The sequence below is a fragment of the Schistocerca nitens genome, chromosome 3, assembly GCF_023898315.1.
Source record: "Schistocerca nitens isolate TAMUIC-IGC-003100 chromosome 3, iqSchNite1.1, whole genome shotgun sequence".
NCBI lineage: Eukaryota > Metazoa > Arthropoda > Insecta > Orthoptera > Acrididae > Schistocerca > Schistocerca nitens.
In genome coordinates, this window is record NC_064616.1 from 297,683,663 (window position 1) to 297,699,737 (window position 16,075).

Below are 16,075 nucleotides of genomic sequence, written 5' to 3' on the forward strand. Positions count from 1 at the left end.
TCTGACAGATTTCTTTTCATTACAATTTTCTGCAACCCATTCACCTAAATATTTAAATTCTTTTACTCGAGAGATGTAGTTATTACCAATTTTGAGATCAGAAGGTGCATCTTTTAATTCTAGCTGTTTCTGTGCATCGGTAATGTCTTGTGCGATCAGTGCCATGTCATCAGCAAATGCTAAACAGTCTAATTCTATGCCCTTACGTCTTGGTCCCAGTCTGTGTGCTGGTGCACCTGCTTTTTTCCATTCTCTAACAACTTTTTCAAGAGCACAATTGAAGAGCACTGGGGATAGTACATCCCCTTGTCGTACTCCTGTGCCTATTTCAAATTCTATGCCCAATTCTCCCATAAATTTTACTTTGGATTTGGTCTCCGTGAGTGTTTCTTTTATGATGTTTGTTGTCTTTTGATCTAGTCCAAATTCTGCTAATACTTCAAAAAGGGATTCTCGGTCTATACTGTCATATGCTTTTTTAAAGTCGACAAACGTGATGACATAACTTTTGTTTGAAGTACTATGTAAATATTTCACTGAGTTTTTCAAGTTAAGGATTTGTTCTACGCATGATCGACCTTTTCTGAACCCACCTTGGTATTCGCCTAGTTCTGAATCCAGCTGAGGTTCTGCGCGGTATAGTAGGGCTTTAGACAGAACTTTGTATGTTATCGACAATAAAGAGATTCCACGATAGTTGTTGGGGTCTGTTTTACATCCTTCTTTGTACAGAGGATGTATGATTGCAGTATTCCAATCTGTGGGGATTTTTTCAGTTTTCCAGATTTCATGTATAATTTCTTTGAGTTTTGCAATAAAATTTTCTCCTGCATTTTTCCATAATTCTGCGATGATTTGGTCTTCTCCTGATGCTTTGTTATTTTTCAGTGACTGAATTATCTCTTTAATCTGTTGTAAACTTGGTGGCTTTGAGTCTGGGTTTCGTTGTGTATCATGGAACTCAAATTTTTCTGCAGGCTTTTCACAATTCAGTAATTTAGAAAAGTATTTTGCAAGAATTTCCCCATGTTCATTTTTGAATTGGAGTGATGGAGGAGAGTACTTTATTAATTTTTGTTTTGAATACTCTGTAGAAATTTCGGGAATTGTTTTTCTTGAAATCGTTTTCTATGTCTTGCAATTTTTTGTCTTCGTGTTGCTTACGGACTGTTCGTGTAGCTTTTGTGACTGTTTTCCTGGTATCTTTGAGATCTTCCAGGATCTTTTGATTTTTGTTGCACAACCAATTTTGCCACGCCTGTTGTCTGAGATTTATCAGTTGGTCACACTCATTTGTCCAACATTGGTGTTTACGTGTTCTTGTTTGCGGTGCTACAGTTTCAGCTGCATAGCCGGCACGGTAGCTCAGCGTGATCGGCCAGAGAGCCAGTTGGCCTCTGTAATAAAAAACTGAGTGGAAGGATCAACCACCGAACTTGAACCGGATGTCTTGCGACGTCCACAACGATCAACAATGAACAAAATGCAAAAAAAAAAAGCTGCATTTAAATGCCCTGCTTCCAGTTGTTGCCAATTTTGTGGTTTTAAATTTTGTGTTTCTTTTGTAAATTGTTCATTGCCATTTATCTTTTGTACATCATATGTATTTACGGTGTAGAGATTTCTTAGTGAATTTTCTTTTTTCTGGAATGACATCTAGGGAGAATTTTGTTGGGTAATGGTCGGAATCTAGGTCTAGTCCATTAAGGACTTTAAGTTTCATGATTTCTACTGTATTTACGCGGGAGATGATTGCATGATCCAACTGCTATTCACCTAGTAATGGATTAGGTGAGATCCAAGTTTTCGTTTTCGAGGCTCTTTTATTGAAAAATGTTGATTTAAAAAATAGGTCATGGTTTTTGCAGATTTCAATGAGCCGCATGCCATTCCTGTTGGTCTGTGTATGCCCTGACCATTTACCTACCCAATATCGATATTTCTTTTCTTTACCGATTTGTGCATTGAAATCGCCCATAAGGATTTTGACATGGTTATTTGGGATTTTTTGGAGAATATTATCTAATTGGTTCCAGAATTCTTCTACTTCTTGTACTTTGTTTTTGTTAGTGATGTTAGTTGGTGCATGTCCATTGATAAGGGTGTATATCTTATTAGCTGATTTTATTGTCATCGTGGAGATCCGACGCGAGTAAGATTTGAAAGTCACGACTGAATCAAGTATTGATGTATCTACTATGAATCCAGTTCCAAATTGTGGACAATTTGCCATGGCTCGTTTTCCAGGTTTTCCTTTGTATATCCTGTATCCTTCTGAATCAAAAGGATTTTCATCCGTATATCGTGATTCCTGAAATGCAATAATTTTGATTTTACGTTCTCTGGATTTGTCCAGGATGATTTTAAGTTTTCCTATTTTTAAGAGATAATTTACATTAAATGTCATTAGCCAAATTCTAGATTTTGGTTTGATTTTGTTATTACGGGGTTTTGAGGTACTCCGATTTACCTCCATGCACACTTCTGTGGTCTCCCCAGAATCCGAATAGATCACTTGCGGTTTTTCAACCGTGGGATTTGACCCACTGGGGTAATTTGTCTTTGAAGGAGCTGTATCCATGTTGATTTATTTGGACTAGGTTTGTGACTAAAATTGAAATTTCAATCTGGTTAAGCTCAGAGTTCCACTTCTAGCCATTCCCACTTCTAGCCATTCATTAAATTCTTTTTCGACTTTTTGAGCTTGCACTTCCAAATATGTATCAATACTTTTCCGTGCATCTATCTCCATATTATCCACGCGGTTGGTTAAAGTCTGGACATTGTCTTAAAGCCTAGTCTGCGATATCTGTAATTTTTGCATCTCGCCGGCTAAGCTTTGCACAAGATCGGGTATTTCTTTACAAGCGTCCCGCATCTCGGCAAGTTCGCTTTGGATGCTGTCTATTTTCGCTTCACTGCGCTGCCCTTGATCACTGAGCTTTTGCGTAAATTCTTTCCCTTGCTCATGTAGCATTTGAGCCAGTTTTTCGTCTCTTTGTTGCTCTTGCTCATGGAGCTTTTGCATTAATTTTTTCTCCTGCTCATGTAGCATCTGAGCCAGTTTTTCGTCCCTTTCTCTGTCTCTTTGTTCGAGCCTATACAGAAATTCAGCAAAAGGGTCTGCAATCGGTGAGCATACTGGTGCTCCACCTAATCTAGCACTCCTTTGGTCCTCCTGCCCATTCAGTGGAGTTGTTACTCTATTCCCAGCCGGCCGAAGTGGCCGTGCGGTTAAAGGCAGTCTGGAACCGCAAGACCGCTACGGTCGCAGGTTCGAATCCTGCCTCGGGCATGGACGTTTGTGATGTCCTTAGGTTAGTTAGGTTTAACTAGTTCTAAGTTCTAGGGGACTAATGACCTCAGCAGTTGAGTCCCATAGTGCTCAGAGTCATTTGAACCATTACTCTGTTCCCATTCTGCTGTGGAGCGTCATTCACCGTCGACAGATCCTTGCCCCCCGCTCCGGAAATTATGTTATCCGAAGCGGTAGCTTAGGATTCGTTTACGTTCCGCAAATGATCCTCAATTCCCATGTTAACAGAATTTTGTTCGTCTGGTACGGATGCTTTAGGTTGTCCTATCTTACCCATAATAAATTCACTTTAAGCCATTGACAAATCTTTAACACTGATACACACACGAATAACTATCTCCTCCAATAATAAACATATAAATACACAAATACACACAATTTAATTTGCACTTTACTTTCTATTTTTTCACCGAAGGTATCTCATGTGCATACGGGTTCGATATTCCGCACAGAGCAACACAGGATGCAAAAAAGGTTCAAATGGCTCTGTCTGAGCACTATGGGACTTAACTGCCGAGGTCATCAGTCCCCTAGAACTTAGAACTACTTAAACCTAACTAACCTAAGGACAGCACACACATCCATGCCCGAGGCACGAATCGAACCTGCGACCGTAGCGGTCGCGCGGTTCCAGACTGTAGCGCCTAGAACCGCTCGGCGACTACTGCCGGCACACAATAGGCCTTACCTTTGTTATTTCTCTTTCACGTAATCCTTTTTCTTTTCTACACTCTTTCTTCCCCAGATCTCCTCAGGGTGTGGTTTTGTTGTTGTACATGTAAAAGAATTCATATAGGCATTAATATTTTACAACAGTTAGGTACATACATAATTACATTCATTATAATAGAACCATATTTATTAAATCTAGCATTTTCTTTGATCGGGCCCCAAAGTTGCGGCGCCAATCTCGCGACCGTCGGTCCTCGTAATTTAATATATTATTTATTGGTGATGTTGATTGTTGCCGACTTACGTGTGGGCCTTAATGAAACTAATATTTCATTTAATTTTGATTTACAATTAAATGCTTTTGTGAAGTTCTTTTTTTAACAATATTAATCTTCAGTATAAATTATTTGTTACGTTAATGAACTTTAGACTCGCAGAATCTTAAAACATGAGCATATAAGTTGAACACTGGAATAAGCTTTTCATATTAATTTCCTCGGCTAGTCAGCTCACTTTAAAGCAAAAAATCTTTAGTTATTAATTACAATTGCGGCCCACACACGCGCGAGAGTATTTTTGCTTACCTCCGTTAACCATTGCATTGTAGTCGGACTCCTGGCTCTGGCTCGGCTGTTGTATTGAAAATAAGAATCTTAAAACTACGTATTTTCTGCAACGTCGGGCGGCTGCGGAGAAAAATGTATATTATGTTAATAGCGGGCGAATTTTTCGCTTCCGCTAATTTTTTATAAGTTAATATCGCCACGTAATGGCGTCGTTGGCTGCATCCGCCGCTGCGATTGTTGAACTGTAAATTACTCGAATGCAGGTTAATTAAAGGAAGGTGGACATGAAATCGGGATCACCTCTTACAAATTAAAAGTGAACAATGATATTCAATCAATATATTATCTGCTTAATTAGTTCAAATATGCTTACATTTGCCAGCACTCGCAAGATGTCCGTCTACACGTAACCAAGACAAGAGAAGAAGTGAAGACGACTAAAAAATCAACAAAACAGCGCATCTTGTCGTCTTTTTAGATCATTTAGTTACATTTCTTTGCCCTCGAAACTTACACAGAGAAATTATTATAATACGGATACATGAGAAAATATATATTATTCAATTTTTAAATGTCTCTTCTTTATAAATACTGTTTTTTTAAGTCTTTTCGTATTATTTCACTGGGGACGCTATAAGTTCCGGAACCTGTACAGGAAAATTGGAATAGAGATCAACATAAACAACATTTCCGTCTTTTTTTTATTGCTCATGAAAACCACACATTGCATGTTGTACCACCATACAGCGAGACCTTCATAGATGATGGTCCAGATTGCTGTACACACCAGCACCTCTAGTACCCAGTAGCACATCCTCTTGCATTGATGCATGCCTGTATTTGTCGTGCACTCTATCCACAACTTGATCAAGGCACTGTTGGTCCAGATTGTCCCACTCCTCAGAGGCGATTTAGTGTAGATCCCTCAGAGTGGTTGGTGGGTCACATCCTCCATAAACAGCCCTTTTCAATCTATCCCAGGCATGTTCGATAGGTTTCATGTCTGGAGAACGTGTTGGCCACTCTAGTCGAACGATGTCGTTATCCTGAAGGAAGTCATTCACAAGATGTGCACGATGGGGGCGCGAATTGTCGTCCACGAAGACGAATGCCTCGCCAATATGCTGCCGATATGGTTGTACTATTGGTCAGAGGATGGCATTCACATATCCTACAGCCGTTATTGCGCCTTCCATGATCAACAGCAGAGTATATCGCCACCAAATGCCACCCCAAAGCAGCAGGGAATCTCCACCTTGCTGCACTCGCTGGACAGTGTGTCTAAGGCGTTCAGTCTGACCGGGTTGCCTCCAGACACATCTCCAACGATTGTCTATTTGAGGGCATATGCAACACCCATCGGCGAAGAGAACATGATGCCAATCCTAAGTAGTCCATTCAGCGTGTTTTTTGGCCCATCTGTACCATGCTGCATGGTGTTGTTGCAAAGATCGACCTGACCACGAACGTCGGGACTGAAGTTGCACATCATGCAGCCTATTGCGCACAGTTTGAGTAATAACATGACGTCCTGTGGCTGCACAAAAAGCATTTTTCAACATGTTGGCGTTGCTGCCAGGGTTCCTCCGAGACATAATTCATAGGTAGTGGTCATCCACTGCAGTAGTAGCCTTTGGGCGGCCTGAGCGAGGCATGTCATCTACAGTTCCTGTCTCTCTGTATCCCTCCATGTCCGAACAGCATCAATTTGGTTCACTCAGAGACGCCTGGACACTTCCCTTGTTGAGAGCCTTCCTGGCACAAAGTAACAATGCGGACACGTTCAAACTGCGGTATTGACCGTGAAGGCATGGTTGAACTACAGACAACACAAGCTGTGTACCTCCTTCGTAGTGGAATGACTGGAACTTATCGGCCGTCGGACCCACTCCGTCTAATAGGCGCTGCTCATGCATGGTTGCTTACATCTTTGGGCAGTTTTAGTGACATCTCTGAACAGTCAAAGGGATTGTTTCTGTGATACAATATCCACATTCAATGTCTATCTTCAGGAGTTTTTGATGTGCGTATTTATTTTCACTTCAGCAGAGTCATTTGTACATATAACTTGATAACATGTGCTTAGTCCATTGTTCCAGAGTCTCTTTTCTGAAACTGAAGGGTCATAGTTCTTAATTTCCATTTATAAGCAGTTAACACAGTAGACATGTAAATAACTGTATTAGACATTGTCACATTGAACACGCTGAAAGATTCCCAGTGTTGGGGCCCAGAAAATTATCTCTAGTAAGGTGTGTATAAAGTGTTCATGACTTAGGTGAAACTGAGTGATGTAGCGCAGTGGTTAGCACACTGGACTGTCATTCGGGAGGACGACGGTTCAATCCCACGTCCGGCCATCATGATTTAGGTTTTTTCATTATATCCCTAAATTGCTTCAGGCAAATGCCAGGATGGTTCCTTTGACAGGGCATGGCCGACTTCCTTCCCTAATCCAATGAGACCACTGACCTCGCAGTTTGGTCTCCTCCCCCCAAATCAACCCAACTTAGGTCAAAATGAGACTTGGGATATGGCCAGGCTATGTACTATGAAATAGAAAACCAAATGCTGGTAGTGATCAAGAGTCAGGACTTTCTCTCCTGACACTTCCTTTGAATGGGCTACTATGCATGATGTTATTTCCCAATATGCTGCCCATATTGGTGAAAACTGTATCTTTCATTGTCATGCTAAAGTACTACATCTCATATGGATAAAATTCCTCCACACTTCCATGTTAAAGTTTTCCATCTACAGATTTTCTCTTTGATGAACTGGAAAGAGTAATGTGGTAGAGTGGCTGTTCTTGATCAACCCTTAAGTCCAAGAGCAGTTTTGTCAGTCGAAGGAAAAGTTTTTCTGCTCATTGTGAAACAAATATGGATACATCACAGTGATTGCTACAATATTAGTCATCCTGCTCCCACTTTTTGATCTCTCTGTTCCTCCAAAATACTTCGTTTGGACTGCCAACTATCTCGTGTTAAAGTAAGAGATTAAGGGGGACATTGTATTTTGTCAAACACTTGTGTGCCATTGAAAGGTATTTGTTATGTTGCCAAGCGTGTTCCCACTGCCATGGCAAATGGTATAGTTCAGCATGTCATGAGATGAGGGTGTTGCAGTTACTGCTGGCAGGACACACATTATTTGATCGTGGTTTGAACATGGGTGCCCAACACATAGGATACTCAACAATGAGGTCACTCAGGGGCTGAGCGTTTCACATGCCCCAGTATCGAGGGTGTACCATGAGTATCTTGATGCAGGGAAAACTTACAGTTGCCACCTCAATCAACAAACATGTTCAACCATCTTTTACAGTTGCCAGTTAAAGGCTAGAGGAAAAGGCAGGGAAAACATGTTTTTTTCCATCTCAGAAATGTATATATGTACTAACTGTTTACATCCAGTTTTTAACTTTCCTGAACTTAAGAGGAGGAAGACTGTTCATAATCTTAAAGAAATGGTGAGATTTCAGGGTCTCATATTTGATCTTAAGGTAACCTGTTTGCCCCACCTTAGGTACCTGAATCCATGGCCCCTAATCGTGTTAAATTACCCGTTAACCGGGTATTTCAAAATACAGGGTGTCCATGATTAACGCTGTAAACTGCTCAGAATGACGTCAAATGTGAACGGCATATTGTTGACACTGGGGGAAGCGTCACGGAACACAAAAAAAGCTAAAATTTAACCAGTAGTGGTGCTGTAAGTGCCTTAACGCAAATGGGGACGCCTACAAATGACAGATGAATCGCAACACGATTGCTATGGTTTTAATTGCTCGTTACACCATCTGTACTGTTCAGTGTCCATGATTGCAGAATTTCGGCAGTCAACAGTTATGACACTTTTACTTAGGTAAGCCTATATACCACGGCAGGCAAGGGTGTACCACGCTGGATGGGAAATATCGCTGTTTAATTGTCCTGCGACCAAAAGCCGCATAAAAAGCAAAAGACATCCGTTCTTAATTGTTCTGGTGCCAGAAAGGGTGTGAAAAGAAAAATGACGTCGGTTTCTAATAGTTGTGAGACTGGCGCAAGATATGTTCAATATGCTGGCCACCATTCTGTGCCACAAGCTGCAATCGAGAAACGGCATGGTCCACAACAGATGGGAGACACTCGTGGGTCACGTTCAGAATGCGTTACGCAATTCGTGCCTTAAATTTAGCTACTTTCGTTATTGGAACACTGAATACAACATTTTTCAAATATCCCCACAGCCAGAAGTCACTTGGGTTAAGATCAGGTGATATGGACGACCAGGCTATGCGGAAATGATAGCTAATAATTCTAGCATTTTCGAAATGCCTCTGTAGTAGTTGATTCACCGGCTGTGCAAAGTGCGGAGGAGTGCCATCTTGCATAAAAATTATCGTGCCCATGTATCTTCCACGCTGTTGACGGGTTGGAATGACGTTGGTGCGCAAAATACTGACATAACTTGTACCAGTTGCGATACACGTAAGAGGACCCACGGGACTCGTTTCCTCGCAAAAATTCGACCCTAACGGTAAACGATTGTGTCGACTCTCACCAGTCACCTTTGCAGAATGAAGTGGTACCGGTTAATGTGGATGCGGATTTTCCGTTCCCATATTTGCAATTATGCGTATTGACATGTCCTTGGAGACGGAAATGGGATTGGTTTGTCCAAAGCCCTTTCGTTGGCCATTCGTTGTCCACTTCCGCGCAAGCAAGAAATTCCAGAGCGAACGTTTCCGTTGCTGGCAGGTCAGCAAGAAGCAGCTCGCGAGCATAGATGATTTTGTATGGATAGCAATGTAGGATGTTTCGTATGATTTTATGTACCGTGCTCGTAGACATGTCAACGTTCGGGCAATTCCCCTTGCACTGCCTGCATGTTTGCACACAACTGCTCGACTCCTGTAATGCTGTGGCTACATTTTCGACAGACGTTGGATCAACTGGTTTCTTCCCTCTGCCACATTTCGTTTCAAAAGAACCTGCATTTTCGAATTTTGTAATCATTCTCTCAATACCCTTATCAGACATCGTACCAATGCCTTTTTTCGTAGCCTTGAGTGCTTGAATGTCCAGAAATCAGCGGAGCTACTGAAGCACAGTCACCGTTCTTGTAAAAGAGCTTTACCAGCAGCGCGCGATCCTTCATGGAAACAGTAATGTTGGGCGTCTCGGACACAAACTGAGGAACAGCGGCGTGTTGCCCGTCTGTTCGTGTGCATGTTCTGACGCTTACAGAGTTATCTATTGGTAAAATTTTCGTTAATTTTTTCCGTGACTTTTCCTCCTGCTCAATAATATGCTGTTCAAATATGATGTCACTCTGAGCAGTGGTTCTCTTTCTATAGTGTTTTGAAATTGGAACTATAAGTATAAACACCTTTTACAGTGGTGGCAGTTGGTTTGGAACAGACTAAACGTATCTGCTCCAGTTTTACAGTGTCTTCACGAAACATTGGCTCATTTATGGGTGAACAGTGCATGGTTCAGCAAAACTGTCGTAATTAAAATCGTTGATGAGATACACCATGAGGGAAATAGACTACTCACAAGGGCCTTTAGGACCATTCCTATTTCTAGATTCTGTGCCGAGTCAGGTGAGCAGGTGCTTAACATCGGGTGTCATCTCCTCATGGTGTTGCAAGTTTGTGCAACAGACACGTGCATACCACACTGTTGCTCGCCCACCAATGGAATGCCTTTTTAACAGTGTACTGTGAGCAGTGAGGTCTTGTGGGATCCCCACAAAGGACTTCCTTTTAGAGATGAATGTTTCTGGTTTTAAAGTATCGTGCCAATATTGGAGTATATCTTCACCTTTCCTCCAAAAGTGACCCAGAATTATAATACATTTGTTAAATTTTAGAAAGAAAAATACTCCAGATGTAACTTTTAGAAAGGCATCACAGTTTCACTATACACTACTTGATAAGAAGAGTGAAGCATCCTGAAGACATAGTAAGAATATCCGTGTAACTTCGTACAGGTAAACAACATTTGACAGGTGTGTAAATGATTAGTGTAACTGTTCTCTGTGACAGAATGGCCACCTTAATGCATTGGTGGGGTTTGTGTTCAGTGTGGTTACTAAGCTTGGTATGGTGTGTAAGGACGTGAACAGCGTTAGAAGTTGGGTGATCAGGGTGAAGAACATGGAGATATGGTGTACTCGTGTGAGACACTTGTAGGAGTACCTGACAGACTTTGAAAGGGGGCGTCATAGTGGGTCTCCATTTGACTGGCTGGTCGAATTGGGTGATATCCAGATTTGTGGAGCAATCAGACGTGACAGTGACCTGATGCTGGACTTCATGGGAGCCTGAGACGAGGCATACTCGTTGTTAAGGTTCTGTTCGACCATGTCTGATAAAATCAAGGAAGGGTCGCCATATTGGGCACAAAGCACATCGTAATCCCTTCACATCAGCACCTGTCATCCGAGAACCAGTAATGGACTCCCTGCACGATTCTGTGTCATACTATACCATAGGTCAGAGACGAGGAGCAGCCGGACTAAAGAACTAGTGTCCCATGTGTAGCCAGGCTGCCGTTAACACCACAACACAAACGGCAGCACTAGAAGTGGTGCGGTGAGCTAGCATAGACTGCTGATGAATGGCGTCACATTGTGGAGCTTATTGAAGTGAGTTGAACAGTCTCTTGCAGCCACACGGCATTACTTTTAATCGAATGTGCCGCAGCTGCTCATGGTCAGTAGCGGATGTTTATTTGTCGGCTAAAGCTTTACTGTAGGCTGGCAGTGAATGACCGGAAGTTACAAGCACCAGCAGACTACACACATTCTCTTAGTCCGAACTTTTAAAGTTAACAATGATCGGAGTAGTATGATAGTGTATCCGATGAAATGCCATTAGCACTATTGTTGCAATATTAGGAAAAAATACAGTTTTGTGAAATTTTAACACCTGGTAAAGCCAGTAAATTAAACTGGCATTAGGCGCGAATCCAGGGTTTGATGTGTGTGTTACAGTACGTGGCTCACAGTTCCCCCCCCCCTCCTCCTCTCTCTCCCTCTCTCCCTCCCTCCTTCCCTCCCTCCGTCCCTCCTCTCTCCCTCTCCCCCTCCACTCCCTTCCTCACCCCCCCTCTCTCCCTCTGATGTGTTGGTAGTGGAAGTGGACAATAAGCACAGACATCTAGAAAAGCCAACACATTAATAAGTTTATTTACAATATGTACACTTAATAACTGAGGTGGACATAGGTTCTTCTGTGGTGCTGAATTATATGGAGCGAGACTAAAGTTCTTGCTATAAACAAATAACATTGAATACTGATAAACACTGATAAGACACTAATACACTCGTGAAATCTTCTCGGGTGATCAGCCGAGTAAAGGCGTCGTCTTCTCGCAACGTTTCGAAGGGTTTCGTACCCATCATCTTCAAGATCTTGAAGATGATGGGTACGAAACCCTTCGAAACGTTGCGAGAAGACGACGCCTTTACTCGGCTGATCACCCGAGAAGATTTCACGAATGGAATACGCCGAGAAAGTCTCAAATCACATTTCACTAATACACTGTAATTTTTAGCAGTTTCGTGCTACATCCATGTATTTTTCTTCGCTGATGTCTTCCATACTACTGTTGATATCAATCTGAAAGTTCATTGCATCTCTGCAGGTGAAGCTCCAAGTGCAGCTGCTTAAAGAGACTCGCGGATCATTAAGAGTCATGGGCAGTGAGGTCATGTGGACTTAGCGTCCTCTAGCGACGTATGTGAGGCGTCCTCAACTGAGACAGAGACCGATGGAAGAGCGAGCTCGCCCGTCGGTGCACTGGCTGGTTTAAGAGTGCCTGCTGGGTACGGTCGGCAAGGATGCCGTCGATAATGCATTCCCTCCTTCCCTCTCCCCCTAAAAAGAAAAAAAAATGCACACTGCCAGCGCATAGTGTCGATGTGGGCGACAAGAAGGGGGAAGTCTGTGCTGTGGTGCAATAGCAAATGGCGCCAACCAACCCACATATCGTCATTCGTCTTCGAAACACTGGAAATATCTGACGAGAAACCGGAGGTAGGACGTCCATTCAGTAGCACAGGTGTGTGCAGTCTTGGCGCTGGTGAGGACGCGGATGGCTCTACGGTTGATGCAAGCCCAATGTCAATGGCTGCCGCCGCTGTGAACGCTGACGATCGTGGTGGCAGCAGCTGCGCAGACGGGCAGTGGTCGATCTCCATGGCAGAATCGTCGGAAGACCCACGCGTCCGGACGTCAGGCACTGCCAAGGTATGTTATGTGGCAGCGGTCCGGGTTGCAGGCACAGTGACCGAAAAATTAAAATCTACGGTAGGATCACTTTCATTCCGCAAACGAAGTTGGATTTAGTGCCGTCGATGGGTGCCCAATGCGCCATGAATGGTATGGCTCCGTTGCAAAGACACAGAATAACAAGGGTGAAAGAGATGCAGCACAGTGTGGTAGCAACTACGATGTAAGAGTTCTGCTGGCGAATAGGTGCTCATAAACAACAAAAAAGCGTTTTCCCTGGAGTGCAATGCACGAAGTTTGGACTTATGAGTCTTCAAAGTACGAACACGACATTGGGCTTCACAGTTAGATTGAGGGAAGAACGGTGCCGTTGGGACGTGTTGAATTCCATTTTCCTGGCAAAGTTGTTGATATTCCGACGAAAAAAATTACGGACATTTGTCCGAACAATTGTTTGTGGCAAAAGTAAGCAAAATACAGAAGCGACTGCTTTGATAGTGTTAGCATTAACAGCCGAACGCATTGGAACAACAAAAGGATATTTGCTGTATGCGTCGATTATAACGAGCCATCTTGCGTTTCGGAAGGGACTAGCAGAAACAATATGAATGCACTGCCGAAGACTGTCAGGTCGAGGCCAACTGAAAAATACTTGGTGCGGCGCTGCCTGGTTATCCACGCATCCACGGCAAGGGGAGGTCATATCTTCTATTTTTTTATCCAGCCCGAGCCATGTGCAATGCTGGAGCACTACCTGCTTAGCTCTAACGATTCCCCAATGTGATCTATGTAATATTTTCAATACATGTTGTTGCAAAGATGTGGGAATCAGGATTATCGTGTGTTAATTGGGAGAATGCAAAAAAATTATTCCATTGTGAAGAAAAAGGCTGTTAGTTGCGCAGCGAACTATTGCATCTGATTTGGATTATGAGGCCAACCTATCCGAATGTTGTACTGAGCAATCTTAGTGATTGATCTTGTTGAGTAGCTTGTGTGACTAGCCGACAATAAATGAGTTAAGTCTGCAGTGCTTGCGAATTAGAATAATCAATTTCAAGACAAGAAACTTCTGGTGCGTCGAAATCCGTATAATTTCCCATAGGTACGTGAGAGAGAGTGTCTACGTTTGCGTACTGTGCCGTAAGGCGATAAAGCATTTCCTATTAATAATTAGAAAGAAGTGGTGACGAACTTCGCAGATTCTGTACTAGACGAGGTACGCACTTGGCTGGATGAAAAAAGAGCTATCAGAGGCTTATGATCTGTCATATGAAAAAATCTTCCAGCACGCAGATATTAATGAAATTTTGTGACACTGTAAATTGTGACTAAAGCTTTCTTTTCCAGCTGACTATAGTTGACTTGGGCATTGTTCAACGTAAACCAAGGCCGTGCAAGACACACAAATAGCGCAGATGCACTATTAAACCTTTTGCTCAGTCTTTTTTTTCAGTCTTTAGCTCAGTCGTTCCGAAATAATCATGGAGGAAGAACTGTTTTTGTGACTACGATTACACTATGTGTTCTTAAATTGAAGAAGAAAGCAAAGTATGCACGTTGTTCACGATGGTCCCGGAATTGGTTATTGAGTAAAGGGACATTCTCTAATGTGCATCTTTTCCGAGAACTACACCAGGAACCAGAAGACTGCGCAGTTACTTACGTTTGGGCATAGAAGCATACTGTAAACTGTTAATGCTTGTAACTCCGGAAACTGAAAAAAAGATAATGTCATGAGGGTTGCTTCCAGACCCACTAGAGATTTAACCTTAAGGTTTTTAGCGACTGGCAGGAGCTAGAATGACATTGAATATACAGCTGTTATATCGAAAAGAGCTTTAAGCCGCATCATACCAGAAACGTGTGAAATACATAAACCGTTCTGAAAACGGAATATTTAAATTTATGTAGATAAAATGTACGAATGTTTCGCATTTTAAAAGAGAAGAGTTTCACAAAAATAAATTGAGATTAGACAACAATATTGTCGTATTAACACCTTACGATTTTAACTAAACATTGACTGCTTGAAAATTAAACCAAAGAAAGTAATGAAAATTTGTAGAAAATTTTTTATAGATAGATGAGGGTCTGCATAATTTTGGGTACCATTCCCAAAATTTGCAGAGTACTTCCTGGTAAGATCGAGGAATTATCTATATCTATTACATTGCTAATTGAAGGCGTAATGAGCTGAACTGGATGACTGGGTTGTGGATAGCCCATTGTGCTTTTGAGATTTACCTGATAATTATAAGGATAGCTCTGTTGCAATAAACTCTGTCCTCCGGAAGAACCAGCAAAATTAACAACGGTAAAGTCATTTATTAATGTTACCAGATCAGCTTCGGAAATAACATGATTAACAAGTTTACGTGCAAATATATTTTAGTTCCGTTTAAGATCACGTTATTTATGCGCTATATATTTACCGTAAGCATCAAGTTCATCGTCGGAACTAATAGCTTTCAATTTATCTCCAGCTAGTCTAAGTACTTCTGTAGCTATTTCGTTGTTTTTAAACTGGTTTCTCTTCCTGTTGGTTGACTATTGGTCACTGGATGGTGGTGTGTCAATGTTTGGTACAGTTTTTATTGCAGTTTCAGCTCTTCCTTCTCGTGGTGTCAGAAAATACTATTGGTCACTGGATGGTGGTGTGTCAATGTTTGGTACAGTTTTTATTGCAGTTTCAGCTCTTCCTTCTCGTGGTGTCAGAAAATATTTTATTTTTAACTGTGGCACAAAACAAAAACTGAAGAGCCAAAGAAACTGGTACACTTGCCTGATATCGTGTAGCGTCCCCGCGAGTACACAGACGTGCCGCAACACGACGTGGTCCTATATACACTGAAGAGCCAAATAAACTGGTACACCTGCCAAATATTGTGTAGGGTCGCCGAGAGCACGCATAAGTGTCTCAACACGACGTGGCATGGACTTGACTAATATCTGAAGTAGTGCTGGAGGAAACCGACACCATGAATGCTGCAGGTCTGTCCATAAATCCGTAACACTACGAGGGGGTGGAGATCTCTTGTGAACAGCACGTTGCAAGGCATCCGAGACATGCTCAATAATATTCATGTCTGGCGAGTTAGTGACCAGCGGAAGTGTCTGAACTTAGAAGAGTGTTCCTGGAGCCACTCTGGTTTGGGATGTCGCATTGTCCTGCTTAAATTGCCCAAGTCCGTCGGCATGCACAATGGCCATGAATGGATGCAGGTGATGAGTCAGGATGCTTACGTACGTGTCACCTGTCAAAGTCGGATCTAGACGTAACAGGAATCCCAT